Here is a 17,664-nt window from a genome sequence, read left to right as displayed (position 1 = left end):
CTCCCATTAGGCTCATCTCAAATTTACTACTCATTATTTTAAAAAAATCATCATAAAGATTTTTATTTGTAGATAAAAAATGATACCATCAATAAAAATTTGAACAATGAGTGTATTATCTCTCAATTTTTTTAAAAAAGAGTAGTATCCAAACTTTCTTTTTCAAAAGATCTCTCAAGAAGGAAAGTGCTTAACCTCTCATATCAAGCCCTAGGTGTCAATTTCAATCCATATAATACCTTTTTCAATTTAAAAAAATGATTTAGGTTTTTTGAATATTCAAAACCTAGAGGTTGTTCAACATAAACATCCTCTTATATCACCCAATTCAAAAAGGCACTTTTAACATCCATTTGATACAATTTAAATCTTTTAAAATAAGTAAAGGCTAACAAAATCCTAATTATTTCAAATCTTACTACATGGGCAAAAATCTCTTAAAAATCAATCTATTTAATTTAATTATACCCCTTAGCCATCAATCTAGCCTTATTTCTAAGAATAACTCCTGAGTCATTCATTTTATTTTTAAATACACACTTAGTTTCAACTACACTTTGATCCTTTATCTTTACAATCAATTCCCAAACATCATTCCTTACAAATTGATTTAATTCTTCTTCCATTGCCAAAATCTAAAATTCATCTAAAAGTGCTTGATTTATATTTGTGGGTTTTATAGTTGAAATAAAGGTAGAGTGATTGACTTATTTGCTAAGTCTATGCCTAGTCCTAACACCCTCACTTGATTCACCTAAAATTAATTTCTTAGGATGGCTTTTAGAAAATTTCAAATATCTAGGCAACAAGTTTTGTATCTCTAATTTTTCTTCCAATCTTCTCAATCATTTGGGAGTTATTTTCTAAATCATCTTCTTCCAAATTTGCCTCTTCCAAAATTCCAAGTTCATCAAATATAACATGTGTGGTCTCCTCAACTACCAAAGTTATTTTGTTAAATACTCTATATGATTTTTGAATACTAGATTATCCAAGAAAAATTCTTTCATCTGATTTTTAATCAAATTTTCTTAAGAAAGATTTTTTATTATTATGTATGAACACTTTGCATCCAAAAACATACAAATGTGACAAATTAGGTGTTCTCTCCTTAAGAAGCTCATAGGGTGTTTTGTTCAATTTTGATCTAATGTTCACCCTATTCAGAACATAACATGCAGTACTAATCGCTGCATCCCAAAAATATTTAGGAAGTGGATATTCAGCCAATATGACTCTAGCGGCTTCAATTAATATTCTGTTTTTTCTTTCGACTATCCCATTCTGCGAGGGGTCCTAGGTGGAGAAAAATTATGATTAATTTCTTCTTCCTTATAAAAATCCTCAAAATTATCATTTTTAAAGTCACCTCCATGATCACTTTGTATAGTTAAAATTTCACACCCTAGTTTCTTCTAAATCCAAGTTAAAAAGTCTCTAAACTCCTCAAATGATTCACTCTTATGAAATAAAAATTTAACCCATGTGAATCTAGAGAAATCATTAACAATCACAAATTTGTATATCTTCGTTCTTAGACTTACAGTACTAATCAGTCTAAAAAGATCCATATATATAATCTCCAAAGGTTTGCTAATTCTAAGATCCTTATTGGAATGAAAAAAGGACTTCACATATTTTCCTAATTGACATGCATTATAAAGGTGATCCTTAGTAAAGTCTAATTTTGGTATACCTCTAACAAAATCCTTTTGGGTAATTTTCTTAAGGTTTTTTATGCTAGCGTGACAAAGTCTCCTATACTATAACCAAGATTCATCAAAAATTATTTTTAAACAAAATTTATTATGAGCTTTAATACAATTCAAATCTAGCATATAAATATTATTTACCTTAATTCTATGCAAAACATCATTTTCTTTTAGGCTTAATATGTAGCTAGTGAGAAAAAATTTTACATTATATCCTTTATCACATAACTAGCTAATACTTAATAAATTATACTTTAAGCCTTCAATAAGTAATATAATTTCTATGAAAAAATTTTGCAAATTTCTGATCACATCTGTGCCAACCACTTTCCTAGTGGTGTTTGTTAAGATAGTTGCTATTTGAATGCTTTACATTTTGCAACTTATGTAGTTTTGATGATTCCAAACATTCCAAACATTATTGTTCAAATGTGTAGTTATCTCCTAACAATTTTAGAAGATTTGTATTTGCTCTTGTGTGTACTAACATTTCATGAAAAACGAACTCCAGACTACGAGACTTCAAATCAAATTCAGAATGAGATACTTTATAAAATTTGAAGTTTGCACTTCTTTGAAATTAAATTGAAAGGGAGTGATTGTAATTGAGTGAATAAAAATATACACACACGCATAAGGAGATCATAAAAATTTTATACTGATCGTACTGGACGATATCCGTTCGTACGGGATGATCAGACAGTTATCTCCTATTAAGCACATGGAAATCTGATTTTTAATCAAATTTTCTTAATAAAGATTTTTTATTATTATGTATGAACACCTTACATCAAAAAACATACAAATGTGACAAATTAGGTGTTCTCTCCTTAAGAAGTTCATAGGGTATTTTGTTCAATTTTGATCTAATGTTCACCCTATCCAGAACATAACATGCAGTACAAATATTTAGGAAGTGGATATTCAGTCAATATGACTCTAGCGGCTTCAATTAATATTATGTTCTTTCTTTTTTCTACCACATTCTACTGAGGGGTCCAAGGTGGAGAAAAATTGTGATCAATTTCTTTTTCCTTATAAAAATCCTCAAAATTATCATTTTTAAATTCACCTCCGTCAATTTGTATAGTTAAAATTTCACACCCTAGTTTCTTCTAAATCCAAGTTAAAAAGTCTCTAAACTCCTCAAATGATTCACTCTTATGAAATAAAAATTTAACCCATATGAATTTAGAGAAATCATTAACAATCACAAATTTGTATATCTTCCCTTTTTGACTTATAGTACTAATCGGTCTAAAAAGTTCCATATATATAATCTCCAAAGGTTTGCTAATTCTAAGATCCTTATTGGAATGAAAAAAGAACTTCACTTATTTTCCTAATTGACATGCATTATAAAGGTAATCCTTAGTAAAGTCTAGTTTTGGTATACCTCTAACAAAATCTTTTTGGATAATTTTCTTAAGATTTTTCATGCTAGCATGACAAAGTCTCTTATACCATAACCAAGATTCATCAGAAATTATTTTTAAACAAAAATTATTATGAGTTTTAATACAATTCAAATCTAGCATATAAATATTATTTACCTTAATTCTATGCAAAACATCATTTTCTTTTAGGCTTAATATATAGCTAGTGAGAAAAAAATTTATATTATATCCTTTATCATATAGCTAGTTAATACTTAACAAATTATACTTTAAGCCTTCAACAAGTAATATATTTTCTATGAAAATTTTTTGCAAGTTTATGATCATATCTGTGCCAACCACTTTCCTAGTGGTGTTATCTCATAATGTAACCTTGCCCCCATTCCTGACTTTCAGTGATATGAATTATTTAGTGTCTCTAGTCATATACTTTGAGCAACCACTATCCTGGTACTAAATACTCTCACGAGGCATTGTATGAGAACATACCTGCAAAATAATTAAATGTCAATCTTGGGAACCCAAACAAGTTTGGGTTCTTCTTTTTGGCAAAATAAAACTAAATTCATGTATGATATGACTTGGTTTATACATCTTAGGTCTCCACACTAAATGAGTTTTTCTATCTAAGGTACAAGTGTATGAAATATGTCCAATTATCCCATAAGTATAACATTTAAATCCAGAAAATGGATTTCTCAAAATTTTATAATAAATCCATCTCTTACAGAGTTTTAAAATTTTTGACCTCAAAATAGGATTAAAAAAATCTTCAATAAGTGTTGGGGGTATCCTATTTTCTTCAAGAGCTTTCACTGTTATTTTAAGAAATGAATTTGTATCATCTAACATAGTGTTATCATATTTCAAATAGTGCTATCTATTCTTAGATTCATCCTTAAATTATTTGAATTCTTCTTCCAATTGAGCATAAGATGTTTTTAAAAGATCATTTTTTTTATTTAAGTCATCGAATTCATCAAGTAAGCTCATGTGGTTGTTATCTATCAGTGCATGATCTTTCATAAGGATTTCATGCTCTTTTTATAATTATTGTATTTCTAGGTTTAGACTAGCATACATTTTCTTATGTTTTCTATATGCATCATGAATTCTTTTAGAAACTTATAACAATTCATTACAGGTTAAGTCACATTTGATTACAGCCATTAAGCACAGGTTGGTGACTTCCTCCTCCTTTTTTGTTTTTGATAAATCCGAAGCTGAGTCCGCCCAAAAAGCTATCTGAAATCTCTTCTTTCCCTTCTTTATATTTACTTTCTTTTCTACCTTCTCCTTGCTAGGAGTGGCTTTTAGATTTGGTCACTCTAATTTTATATGTCCAAGTTTTTTACATTCATAATAAATTACATCATTAGAAACCTTAGCATTTTTATTAAACTTACATATGTTCCACTACTAGCATCTCCTCTGCTTCCTTTTAAGAAAACTTCTAAATTGTCTAGTCATTATGGTAATGTCATCCTCATCCTCAGGTTGTGACTGATCACTCTCTAAGTCCTCCACTTTCAGTGCTATATTCTTGTCCTTTTGCTGTTCACCTATATAAATCTTCCTTTCACACACTCCACGCAGCAAAATAATGTCTCCAAATTTTTGAAGGAAAAATAATAGTTGCCAACTCCAAAACATACGTTGAATAATTCTTCTTATGTGGCTTTACATGTCTAAATACATAAGCAATTGTATTTTCATTTTGTTGCAACAAAAAAGCCTAATGCTTTTAGAGATGCATCACTATAAATCTAAAAGCCTTCAACTCTAGTAAGAATAGTTAATATAGGGGCTACCAATAGACATCCCTTCAACTTTAAGAAGTCTCTTTACATTCTAGTGTCCATTCAAACATCATGACCTTATGAGTCAGACTTATGAGAAGAATATTAATATGTAAAGAGCCTCTAATAAAAATTTATAATAATATGTCATGCCTAGGGAATTATGGACTTCAATCATAGATATTGACCAAGTCTAATCAACCATAACTTGCACCTCCTAGAGTTCATAATGTTCCCTTCCTTACTTACTCCATACCTAAAAAAGCTACAAAGGTTAATTATATTTCACATTTAAAAAGCTTAGCATATAAATTCCACTACCTCAAAGTCTCCAAAGTTAACCTCAGATGAACTGTATGCTCCTCTACAGACTTTGAGTGCACTAGAATATCATTAATATAATAATAAATTATTCTAAATATTCTCCGAATATTTGATGCATCAGATGCATAAATACTAATGGTGGATTTATCATGCGAAATAGTATGACCAAAAACTAATACTGCCCATATCTAGGTTGAAGTCTGTCTTCATTAAATATTCTAACTTTACTCTCAACTGATGATAACTGGATCTCAAACCAATCTTAGAAATTATAAATACCTTCCAACTAATCAAATAAATCATTTATCCTAGGCACTTGATACTTTCTTTTAATTGTCACCTTATCCAGCTCCTAATAATCAAGCATATCCTCGGTGATTCATCATTCTACTTTATAAATAATAGAGAACTCCTAATAGAAGCCTAATGAACCCTCTATTCATCAACTCTTACAACTAAACCTTTATTTCTTGTAATTCTCTTGGTGCCATCCTATAAGGAGTCTTTATTATTAAATTTATACCTGATACTACATATTGACTTCATTTATGTCTAAGGTCATATGAACATCAGAGATCTATTTTACAATCATTTTACTTAGTGCACTTATCCCTATAGTGTCGAGACTCCCAGAATTCAATTATTATTTAGATGACACCATTTGAAGCTTCATATACCAAATTTATCAACACTGGTTCCCCGACATAGTCTTTAACCCAATTGAGCTAGCTCAATCTAGCTGAATTGATCAAACCCCTGATTCACTCAATATGAAACCCCAATTCACATCTAAAATTCATTAAACCATTCTAAACATAGCTCACCATGGATTGAACATGAATGGTCAACCTAGTCTAGTCTTGGTCAACTTTACTCACAATTAGTCAAACTAGGTCAATTTGGTTCAAACCATTGATTACAATCAAATCAACCCTTCCAAAAATTTAAACTAAGATATTTACAAGTTCCTAACCATTTAAAACCATAGGGGACCATTTACCTAGTTGACTAGGTTAACTCATTCAAAATAGGTCAAACACATGCAAATTCACTTTCCAAATCCAAACCTAAATTTCATTACTCCAAACCTCATACATTTAACCCAATTAGCTTTTAGGGACTCTTAGGAGTCTATCCTAGTTAGCTTGACAAAATTTTTGACCAATCAAAGAAGTCAAATCAATTAAAAATCTTTAAATGGTAAAAAGTTGTCATCCCTTTCAAATTTGTCAAATCCTTCAACATTGGCAGGTTTAAACCACTTAAATCCTTTCTAGAACCTTCTTAGAGTGGTTTAAACCCTGCCCAAACCTTTGGTTTAGCCCATGTTAGCCCAAGTGGTTCCCCATAAATGAAATGTCAAAAACCCCTTTCTACATGGGATTTTACTTCCGTGGCCAAATTCTGTTCCCCAACTACATTGGAAACTTGTAAATCATCCATGAAAGAGCTCTGATCAATCCTAGCCCTTGGTTTCAAGCTTAGGGTTTAAATTAGGCAAAATAAAAAAAATATTCATTCCAATATATCTTAGTCTATAAATCCCCCTAGAGCCAAAGGTTTTCTCCATTAATCTCCCATAAGCATCTTCTACCTCTCCCAAAATAATATCCATTATTGGAAGCTTACTAGTAGTAAGATTTTTGCAACCTAAGGTCATTTTAGGTTAAGGCTCTTTTAATCTCAAACAAAGCTTCCCCAACCATTGGTTTATTCTATAAAGTTGATCTAGAGGACTTAAAGAATAAAACAAGCTATCAAGCTCCCTTTGAGCTGCTTATATATAGGTAAATATTAAATTCTAACTCTAGGTCTAAGATTTAAATAACTTTAATATCTTATAGTATGGAGCTACCAAATATCATGAATTAGAGTATTAAATTCCCTATAACATCTGCCTAAAATTTCATTTAATTTGGCCCATTAAAATAAAAAGTTTGAATGCTTCTTCTTTATAGTTCAATTTTAAACTAAAAGAACTAGCATATTATGAGCCGTCAGATCACATGTGTATTCATACAGATGACTCAGATCTCATTAGATGGATCGTCTGATATATCCAGTTTATGTAATAGGTGTTTGATTAAAAAAAGTTGGTGTTTTGAAAATATAATTTTCTTTTAGAAAGTTAGTTTTATGGAATTTTAGTTTTGAAATCAAATACATTATCATGAATGATATATCACATTAAAAGGAAAAGACATCTTTCCCTAATGGGTTCAGATTACAAAACTTTGAGTTCATCCTGATTATGGTAGTCAAACTCAAGCAAAAACCTCATTTGACCCTGGAGAGTCAAAATGATGTTTGATCTAGTATTTAACTAAAATAATCTAAAACAATAATCATTAATTTCATAATCAAAATTATGATAATAAGACAACATATCTTTCCGGGGAAAGAAAATATTGTTTATTATCAATCATGAATAAGATAATAATGACCATTGACTTTGATTTTTCTAAAGATAGTTAATTAAAATTTGAACACTAGATTTTTTTTAAAATTTTATATGGATTCTAAATCTCTTATGAGTGCAAGCCCTCATAGTTAATTATATCATAAGAAATCTAAGTTTCCTATGAATACTTTCTATTAAAATAATGGTAGAAATTCTATTTAGAATTTTCAAGAAGTGATGTCAAAGGAGTGAGGTTAAAACTTCAACTGAGATTAGATCAAACTGGAGCATTTATTTTTGGAGGTCAAATGAAGAAAGGTAAGAGGTACTTTGGGATTCTAAAATATTTCTGACGCACCTCAACCTATCCTATATATTGGGCTTAAAATTTAGATTGAAAGAGATTTAATTTGAGTTGTTAATTTTATTAGAAAGACATAATTATATTCCTGAAAGGTTGAGATCTTATATTATGAACCTACTTTAGAACCTAAATCTAAATTGGGCACTATAAATTAGTAGCCGGCCAAACTTAGCTAATGCAGTAAAATTTGGACTTACCCCAGCTTGGATTAGGGAGCCAGCCAATAACCTAAATGCTTAAAATCTATGAATATGGTCTTTTATGTAAGAGTGGTAGGGATGTTGTTTAGCTAAGTTTGAGGAATAGGGGCTGACAACTAAAACAGATCCTAATTGGCCCATTAACACATGTAAGGTATTATGAAGCTTAAAATAAAATGCATTTAAATTTTAGACTCATTTAAATTTGTATCTAATATAATGCATGCTAGTTGACTCGATGAATGCTAAAATCAAGTATGAAGTAGTTTTAAAAAGGCTTAAAATATATTTCTCCCTAGAGACTGTATAACTTCACCTTGATAGGACTGCACCCTAATAGTTTAGGTGGCCTGTCAGAACCCATAGACGGGGAGGTGCCTAAGAGGTCAAGAAGATTCAAAATATATGCATAAGACCTCGGTGAGCTTGAGCTTACTTCTTAAAATCATTAGAATTTCTATATTTTCTTTAAATTTTCAATTTATTTAAAGTAGAAGAATTTCTTTTTATGCCCACATAAGCCTCTGATCATTCCAGGCTAAAACAAAATATGACATGCAAGAAATAAAGCTAAAAAATATGTCATTTCTACCATACAATAGTTAAATAAATCAATAAAATTTAATATTCAAATTAAAAGTCTATTTGGCAAGTGACATTTAAAATTACATCCATGTTATGCATAAAAAGTAAAGTGGCCGGATACCACTAATAACAACACAGATTCTACTCCTAAGACTTAAGTGACTTTTAAAATAGGATTATCCTCATTCTTTACTTCTTTATCCTTCTACAGGCTCCTTGGATTTATCGGGTCTTGATATCCAAATGAAATGAAACTATCCTCCGAAAGGGGTGTTCTCTTTTCCCTTTAGATATTTGAAAATTATGCTAACTTTTTTTTCTAAATGGAGGAGAACTCTCCTCTAAGGGATGTCCTCTCTTCTTTGGAATCTAAGTTGGATATAAATATCCCATCTCAAATTTGTCACTTTAACATTACAACTCTTAGTTATAACTCAAATTACGTCAAATTATATTTAAAATAAAAATAAAAATCTAGAGTCAAATAACTTGAAGTATTATCCTAAATAATCAACGGTTAAACCAACATCCCAAGAAGTTACTATTTATTAAAATTAAAATGCTTAAATTCACAGTCACACATGGCTATACTCTTTTTAATTTAAATGGGGTCTTAGCATGCTTAACACCTGTAAAGTAATTAGTTAATTATAAAAGTTTAATTTATGACCCCTTTTTTTTCATAGCCCTATATGATCATAGACATGTGCATAAGATTATGTTGGCATTTATATTATTTCTAACCTAGGGGTAATCTAATGCCCATTAAATAAATTCATAGATTGCATTTAAAATAAGTAAACAATCACATCAAACACTTAATTATAGTAACCAACATAGAGTAAAAGCTTGAAAAACACTACACACAATAGCAAGAAAGTAAAACACTGCCTAGCCTAAGACTAGAGTTAGTTGTCCTAGCAAACCATCTAAAGTGTGTGAAGTAGGCTATGTGATCTAGATATGTCCTATATAGGGTAACTAGTTGAAGTTGTTTGATGTTCTAGTTGGTTGAAAGGCTTAAGAAAAAATTTAAATAAAGTTTAAGTATTAATGGTTATAATTAATTTTAAAATATATTTTAAATGTTAAATGGCTGCCACCTTTGCTGCTCTCCGGGGAAGTGAAGTTTATTTCACCTTCATTGGGGCTAAACTAATAGCCTCATATGCCTAGGTTATCCAATGATAACATTTATAGTTTAGTAAATTTAATTAGATGAAGTTTAAAGGTTAATAATTTTAATAAAAATGATTGGTTACTAATTTTTAAAGTTGGATTTAAGTTTTTTGGATTTTTGAATTAAATATTAAATTTATGGAATTATTCAAATTATTTAAATGCTTTAATTAAATGGATCAAAAGTTGACTTTTTGATTTAGATTGATTTCTAGAAAGTTAAAATTTTTCTTAAATATTAGACCTTAAGATAAAGTAAATTAGACTTTAATTTTGTTGGATTTAAATTGTTTTATATTTAGTTATGAATTTTTGAAGTTTTGACTTACTTTTTAAATACATTTGACCAAAAATAATAACTTTTTAATTTTAAATTATTTATAGTAATTTAATATTTTAAATAATTAGAACCTAAAATGGAGTTCAATGCCTTTGAATTTGCTCAATTTAAAATTTTCTAGAATTAGTTATGATTTTTTAAAGTTTGAATAATTATTTGAATTTTTGAAATTATTTAATAAGAAGGGTTTTAATGATTTGAATCCAAATGAAATCCAAACTTATTAAAATCAATTCCAAAGGCCAGAAATGACTTAAAGAGGTGTTCTCAAGTGTTTGAATTTTGCTTTTGGAAATTTTAATTATTTTTAAATAATTAAATTAATTAAATATTAAGTTTTACTTAAAAGTAAATTAATCTTGAAATTGAAGTCAAATCAGAGGGTATTAATTTTATCTGGTTAAGGGTTGAATTCTAGTCAGTTTGAAGTATTTTTTTATAATTTTTGGATTTAAAATTAATTTATTATAATTTTTTGAAGTTTTACATTGTAATTAATGAATTAATCTTAAGTTAATTAATTAAATGGCTTAATGATTTTTAAAAAAATTAGTGAGAAAATTCTTTAAGGTATGGGGTGTCACTAACTTTAAATATTTTAAGTCTCATGCTTATTAGATCTATATTTTAATTTCTAAAGTTAATTTAAATGTTCTTGATAAGTCCTTAATTTTAATCCTTAATAAGTCACTAGATTATGTATTTTTAAGTTAATGTCAAGAACCCTTGACACACATATAAATGCATACACAATCATCACAATCATGAAAGTTTGTGAAGGTTATTAGACCTTATAGAACTAGTACCAGGGCTAATCAAGAGGGGGGGGGGGGGGTGAATTGGTGATTTAAAAAATTCTTTAACATAAAGAAAAATCCTCTTTTAAAAGCTTTTTCAACATCTAAAAACAAATAATTTTATCCATGGATGTGGAAGCAAAGTAATTTCATAATAACAAAAAATTAGAGATTTTTAACCATACAATTATCATAAAAATAAATGCATAAAATAAAGTGAAAAAAAACACTCCAGAGATTTATAGTGGTTTGGTAAACCTGACCGATATCCACTCCCCGGAGTCACCCACATAAGGTATTGCACTAAACCTTTAGTGACTCTCCTTTAGCCCCCATAGTCAGGTAGATAAGTCCTTACAAAATCTCTTCCACCAACCCGGTATGACAGAGTATCATAATCTTTTTTCTCCCTCCAAGAGATGATAGAGGACCACAAATCCTTTCACATGCTAAGAAACTTGAATTTCTTTTACCTTCCCCAGTGCGGCGTTTTAGCCAGGTCCTTTGACACCAAGGAGATCTACTTTTTCCCAAAACTTCCCTCAAGATAAATCTTGAATATGATGGTACTAAGATGCAAGCTTACCGGAGAACCTATGTGAAACCCCCTCCACACTCCCTTAAAACCCACAAGGATCTTTTTCCTCATAAACTCCACCCTTTCCTCTATCCCTTTCAAGGCTCTCTCTTTAAGTTTTCACTAGAAGAACGGAGACTCAATGCATGCCAAAGACACTTACCAAGTGTCTTTATAAAGATTAAATTGAGGGCATTAAAAACCCTAATGATTCAATTCTATCATCAAAGATTATCCAGTATGATCATTAGATCGTCTTATATAATTTGTACAAAATGGCCCTTATAGACGGTATAAATAGAATTATCCTGTATGATCAGTTCAAGAGTTTATACTGATCATCCTATACGATAATGTGATCTTCCAGCACAATTAGTAGAACAAGTATGGTTTTTGTCTGGTATGATAGATGGTAATCCCTTATCATCCCCATACATGTTCTCTTTTGTCTAGGACGATCGTCTTTGATCATCCTATATGATTATATCGAGTAATTTTACCATAATTATTCTCCTAATTATAGGATTAATTTAGGCATGTCCAAGACGATGTGGATAATCCTATACAATATGAACAAATTTTGAATTATAAAATCTTGCCTAAATTGTAATTGGTGGCTGATTTCTTAATCATAACCGATCATCTTGTACACAATATATTGTAAAATAAGATTAGTTAGATGACAGATCATATAATATGATATAAATTTTACATTATAATTAGTTCAAAATTTGAACTTTTGGTTTTAACTCAATCTCACTCCCCCTGAGTGTGTGTGTGCATAGTCACCAAGTTAGCATTCATCTTTATAAGACTTTACTTAAGAAATTAAAAATACATAAATGAATATTATAAAAATCTTTATAGCATAACCTATTATATCCAATCTTGAGCCTTGAATCTTTATTGGATAATGCACGGTGTTTCTAAAATGTTGATATATACACAAATAAATATACATTACAAATATAAATAGACATAATAATATGAGTCATAATGTTTATTATTATCAAAAATATAAACTCATGAGCTCGAGTTGTAACAATCTCCCCTTTTTTATGATGACAAATATTACTGGTTGAATTTGCAAACTAAAAATTGTTTCTCCCTATTTCACCCTCACTAAGATAATTATATTAAAAAATAGGGGAAAACAAACAATTTTTTTTAAATAAGAACAAAATAATATTTAAAAATTGCATAACATATAAACTAATGCAAATATAAGATTAATATATATAACTTAAACACAAATACAACCAGTCAATACATTCTCCCCCTTTGATACTATCAAAAAGAACAGAAAAATAAGAAAAAAAAATGGAACACACATAACAAACTAAAGATCATATGAACCCTGATCATGTGTAAGTGGTGGTGATGTTTAAGAAGAATTAATTAATTGTAGCAAATTTTCTCAAAATGAGAAAGTACATCATGATTTTATTCAAAAGCTTAATAAGAAATAAATTGACTGCACGGAGATCCAGAAAAGTTAGAAATTTAAATTTTATCAACTCTAGCTTAAGCTCATTGCAGGTTAAAACTAATTTAGAAAATAAATCAAAAAGAAAATGTGATCTTTTCAAACTTCTTTCCAAAAATATATCTTAAGAGAATAGCATTTCAAAGTAATGAACTAGAAATCATAAATTTCAAATTCAAGTGTGGATGATATTTATTGGTATACGAATTTGTCTAAGATTTAAAAATTTGATAGGAAGGGAAGCTAAGTTATTATGGGCTCTTTTTGTGCATCTTTAATTAGTGTTTGACACATATTGAGAATCTTTTAACATTTTATACACTTTGTATATTTTGTAATTTATTTGGCAAATATTACGCATCTTTTCAGTTTGGGCTCATTTTGTGCCTCTTTTTCACTTTTGCAAACTTACTACCTTAGTAAGTCTTTAAAAATTCTCAATTGTGAGATTTTCTTTCAAATATAAGAGAAGAGGAACTCACTCACTTTTATAGGGAAGATTAAACCGCAAATCAAAATACAATCCATCTGATATAGACATATAGATTGAGTAAGAAAATTTGAAATAGATTATTGATTTGAAAAAATATTCAAATGAGATAGAGAATTATAGGAAGATGAAATTGATTTCTATTTTTTGGTCCAATTTTTAACTTGAAATAGTTTTTACTTTAAAAAGAAATTAAACCTCTAAAGAAGTTAGAGGAAGAGGGATAATAATCAATTTTTCTTCCTTTAGCTATTTTAGGAAAGTCAATAATCTTTTTTTTTTTTAAGAAATTCATCAAGATTGCATTAAGTAACAAAGAAACTAGTTACAATTGTAAAACAGATCACATTCCTCCTTGATTAATTTCAACAACAAGGAAGGAAAGTTATTAAAAGAAAATCTATCAAAAAATAAACTGCTTTCTAATGCCATAGTAGCACACAAATTAGCTACTTTATTACAACTTCTATAGACATGTTGAAAATCTACTTTATTGAAGTCATTTAAGTAAAAATAGCTCCTTAGTCAGCCACCTATCCACAAACCAATTATTCTTCTTTAAAGAATCTTGAATGAATGTAATAATATTGATGTTGTCACTCTCAATAATCACCCCTTTGCATTCAAGCATCCAGCTCCGTATATACTCCCTCACCGTGATTACAGCCTCCAACTCAAGCTGAGCAATATCCCAATGAAATTTATTCTTCCCAAAAGCCATGATGAATCTACCTTTGTGATCTCTGAAGACACTACGAATTCTAGCAATATTAGAAGTAAGCAATGAAGCATCTACATTAATCTTCATCCAATCTTTCGGTGGAGGGCACCAAGTTTCTTGAGACTCCCTAAGGAGATTAGTACCCCAGTTGAAAAGATATGGACTAGATTTGGTGCTAGCTAGAGATAAAGCATTCACAGCTACCAAAGAACAAGGAAAAGCAGCTTTTCCATGCTTAACTTCATTCCTATTTTTCCAGGATAAGTAAATAATGGTGCAGTAAATTCTCACAATACCAGCATTCCGTGCTGTTAACCTTCTTAGCTCCTGCAAACAGCATTCCAGAGATTGGAAATCAGGGATATGGATACCCCAATCAAGCATCTTCCCAATGACTTCAACCATATATTTACATTGAACCATAATATGTTCATAATTTTCAACTGAATGGCAACCTCTAGCACACGATTCATTCACAGCAATCCTGCGGTGCCTAAGAAAAAGCTTTGTAGGAATTGCAGACTTAACAAGTCTCCACCAAAAAATCTCCACCTTTTTGTTAATATTGAGCTTATTAAGCCAATTACAATAACCATCATCATCCATATTAAATCTGTGTGACAACATTCATTCATAAGACAAAGCAAAAACTGTCTTACTCAAACACAGATTCAACAACTCCACCCGGTCCTCCATATTATGCTCGATCTAAATTTGACTAATTAATAGGATGAGATTTGGATGAAAGGACTTCTAAAGCAAAGCAAAATTCCAGTGCCCATCACTCAATAACAACTGTTATACATATACCCATTCCAAATAACCGCAATCTACAAATGTTGGCCACCGATTGATGCATTTATCTAACAACCATACATCACTCAAAACATTAATCTTGTCTCCAATGCCTACTTTCCACCTGATAATGTTTTTCAAGTGCCTTCCACCGTCTAATAGAATTTGCCACGCATTAGAACGTACTTTCTTGTGTGTGCCATTCATAACATCATTGCCATACTTGGCTTTGATTGTTCTATGAAACAAAGTCTCCGGCTTCTGTATAAAATTCCATGCTAGCTTGGATCTTAATGAGCCAATCTTCATTACAGGTGACTGCAAACCCACAAGAAATTTTCAAAGTGCTCTAAAAAATATACATGGAAAAATAAAAGATTACAAATATAAGTATCTTACTATAAAACATAAACACTAAAAAGACATAGAAAATAAAAATATTCATAGTGAACAAAAATAAAACAAAGAACATACACGCATGCCTTAACTATAAAATAGATAAACACACAAACAAAATTTTATACCTAATTATCTTACTCCTAGTCTGATGATTCATAAGTTAGGTCTGCCTAGGAGATCTTTTACTTTTTCTTATTTGCCCTTTTTACAATTTGCTTATTTTTACCCCATTCTATTACAGGAAGAGCTTTCAAATTAGAGCACTTATCTTTCATATGATGGGTTTCCTACACCTAAAGAAAATAACATCCAAAGAAATCTTAACATTCTTACCATGTTTATCTTTATTTCACTTTTGTTGATGTTGATGCTTATGCTATAGTAGCTTTTTAAAATTTCTTATTATTGATACTATTTCCTTACTCTAATCATCCATTAAGCTGCTTTTATCTATGTCTTTGGCTTTTAGCACTATAATTTCACCAGCATTCAAAAGTCTTTAACTCACACTTTACTTGTAGGAAAATGAGTGAGCCAATTATATTACCAATAGAATAATCATTCAAGTCTTTTGATTCATATATAGCAGTTACTTTAACATTAAATTTAACACTACCATTGCCAGGTCCCAAGTCTTGGATGAAAAAAGTAGAGGGTTGCGTTAGGTAGTCGACAGCCAGCGTAAAACTTATCAAAAAATAATGGCATGAATCATTTAAGAAATTGTGTTAATGCTAGGGCATCCCCTAAAAGCGATGCACTGTATGGCCTAAATACAGTGACAAGTGTGCAAGGGTTGCTACACCGGCATCCGGGTGCAGTGTTAAATAGGCAAGGGTTCCCACATCAAGGACAAATATGTGCAAAGAAGCTAGTCCATGAAACTAAAATTAGGATAGGAACTTGGAATATAGGTTCCCTTATAGGAAAATTAATGGAATTAATAGATATTATGATTCATAGGAAGTTAAATATTTTATGCATTCAGGAAACTAAGTGGGTTGGAGAGAAGGCTAGGGAAATTGTTAGTTTAGGATTTAAACTTTGGTATTCGGGTAGAAGTCGTACTAGAAATGGTATAGGTGTTATTATAGATAAGAGTTTAAAGGATAATGTTATAAAAATTAATAGGACTGGAGATAGAATTATAGCTTTGAAGATTGTTATTGATGATAAGATTGTTAATATTATAAGTGCTTATGCTCCTCAAGTAGGTTTGGATATGAGTTCTAAATTAAATTTTTGGAATGACTTAGAAGAATTAATACAAAAGATACCTCTTGAAGAAAGAGTTTTTATTGGAGGAGATTTAAATGGACATGTTGATAGAGAGGTAGATTATTTTAAAAGCATTCATGGTGGCCATGGATTTGGAACGATGAATGAAGGTGGCAAGACCATATTAGATTTTTGTTTAGCTTATTATTTTTAAATTGCTAATACCTTATTTAAGAAAAGGAATGAGCATCTCATCACTTATAAAAATGGATATAGTACAACCCAGATTGACTATTTTCTTATTAGAAAATTAAATCGTTTAGATTACAAAGATTGTAAAGTTATTCCGAGTGAAAATTTATGTACCCAACATCGATTATTAGTTTTGGACTTTAAGATAAAGGGGCATAAAATAAAAAATAAAGTAAAACAATTTTCTAGGATTAAATGGGGGCATTTAAAGAATATTAACAAAAATATTTTTAGAAATAAGATTTTAGATCTTAAGATTTTGTCTGTGCATGAGGATGCTAATAATGTGGGAAAAAGTGGCTAGTGATATTAAGAATATTGCAAAAGATGTCCTTGGAGTATCAAAGGGAAAAGCTCATAATAGTAAAAATTGTTGGTGGTGGAATCCAATTGTGCAAAAAAAAGCTCCTAATAGTAAAAAAGTAGTTGGTGGTGGAATCCAATTATGCAATAAAATATAAAAAATAAGAAAGATTTGTTTAAAAATTGGTTTAATTTTAAAAATTTTGATAATTGGGAATATTATAAAGTGGCTCGTAAGGATTTTAAGAAAGCAATAATGGCGATGCAAAGACATTAGCTTTTAGTGATTTATATAATAGATTAAATACTAAGGAGGGAGAAAGAT

This window comes from Dendrobium catenatum, unplaced genomic scaffold (assembly GCF_001605985.2).
Source record: "Dendrobium catenatum unplaced genomic scaffold, ASM160598v2 fragScaff_scaffold_542, whole genome shotgun sequence".
Classification (NCBI taxonomy): domain Eukaryota; kingdom Viridiplantae; phylum Streptophyta; class Magnoliopsida; order Asparagales; family Orchidaceae; genus Dendrobium; species Dendrobium catenatum.
Note: the sequence above shows the minus strand (reverse complement) of the source record.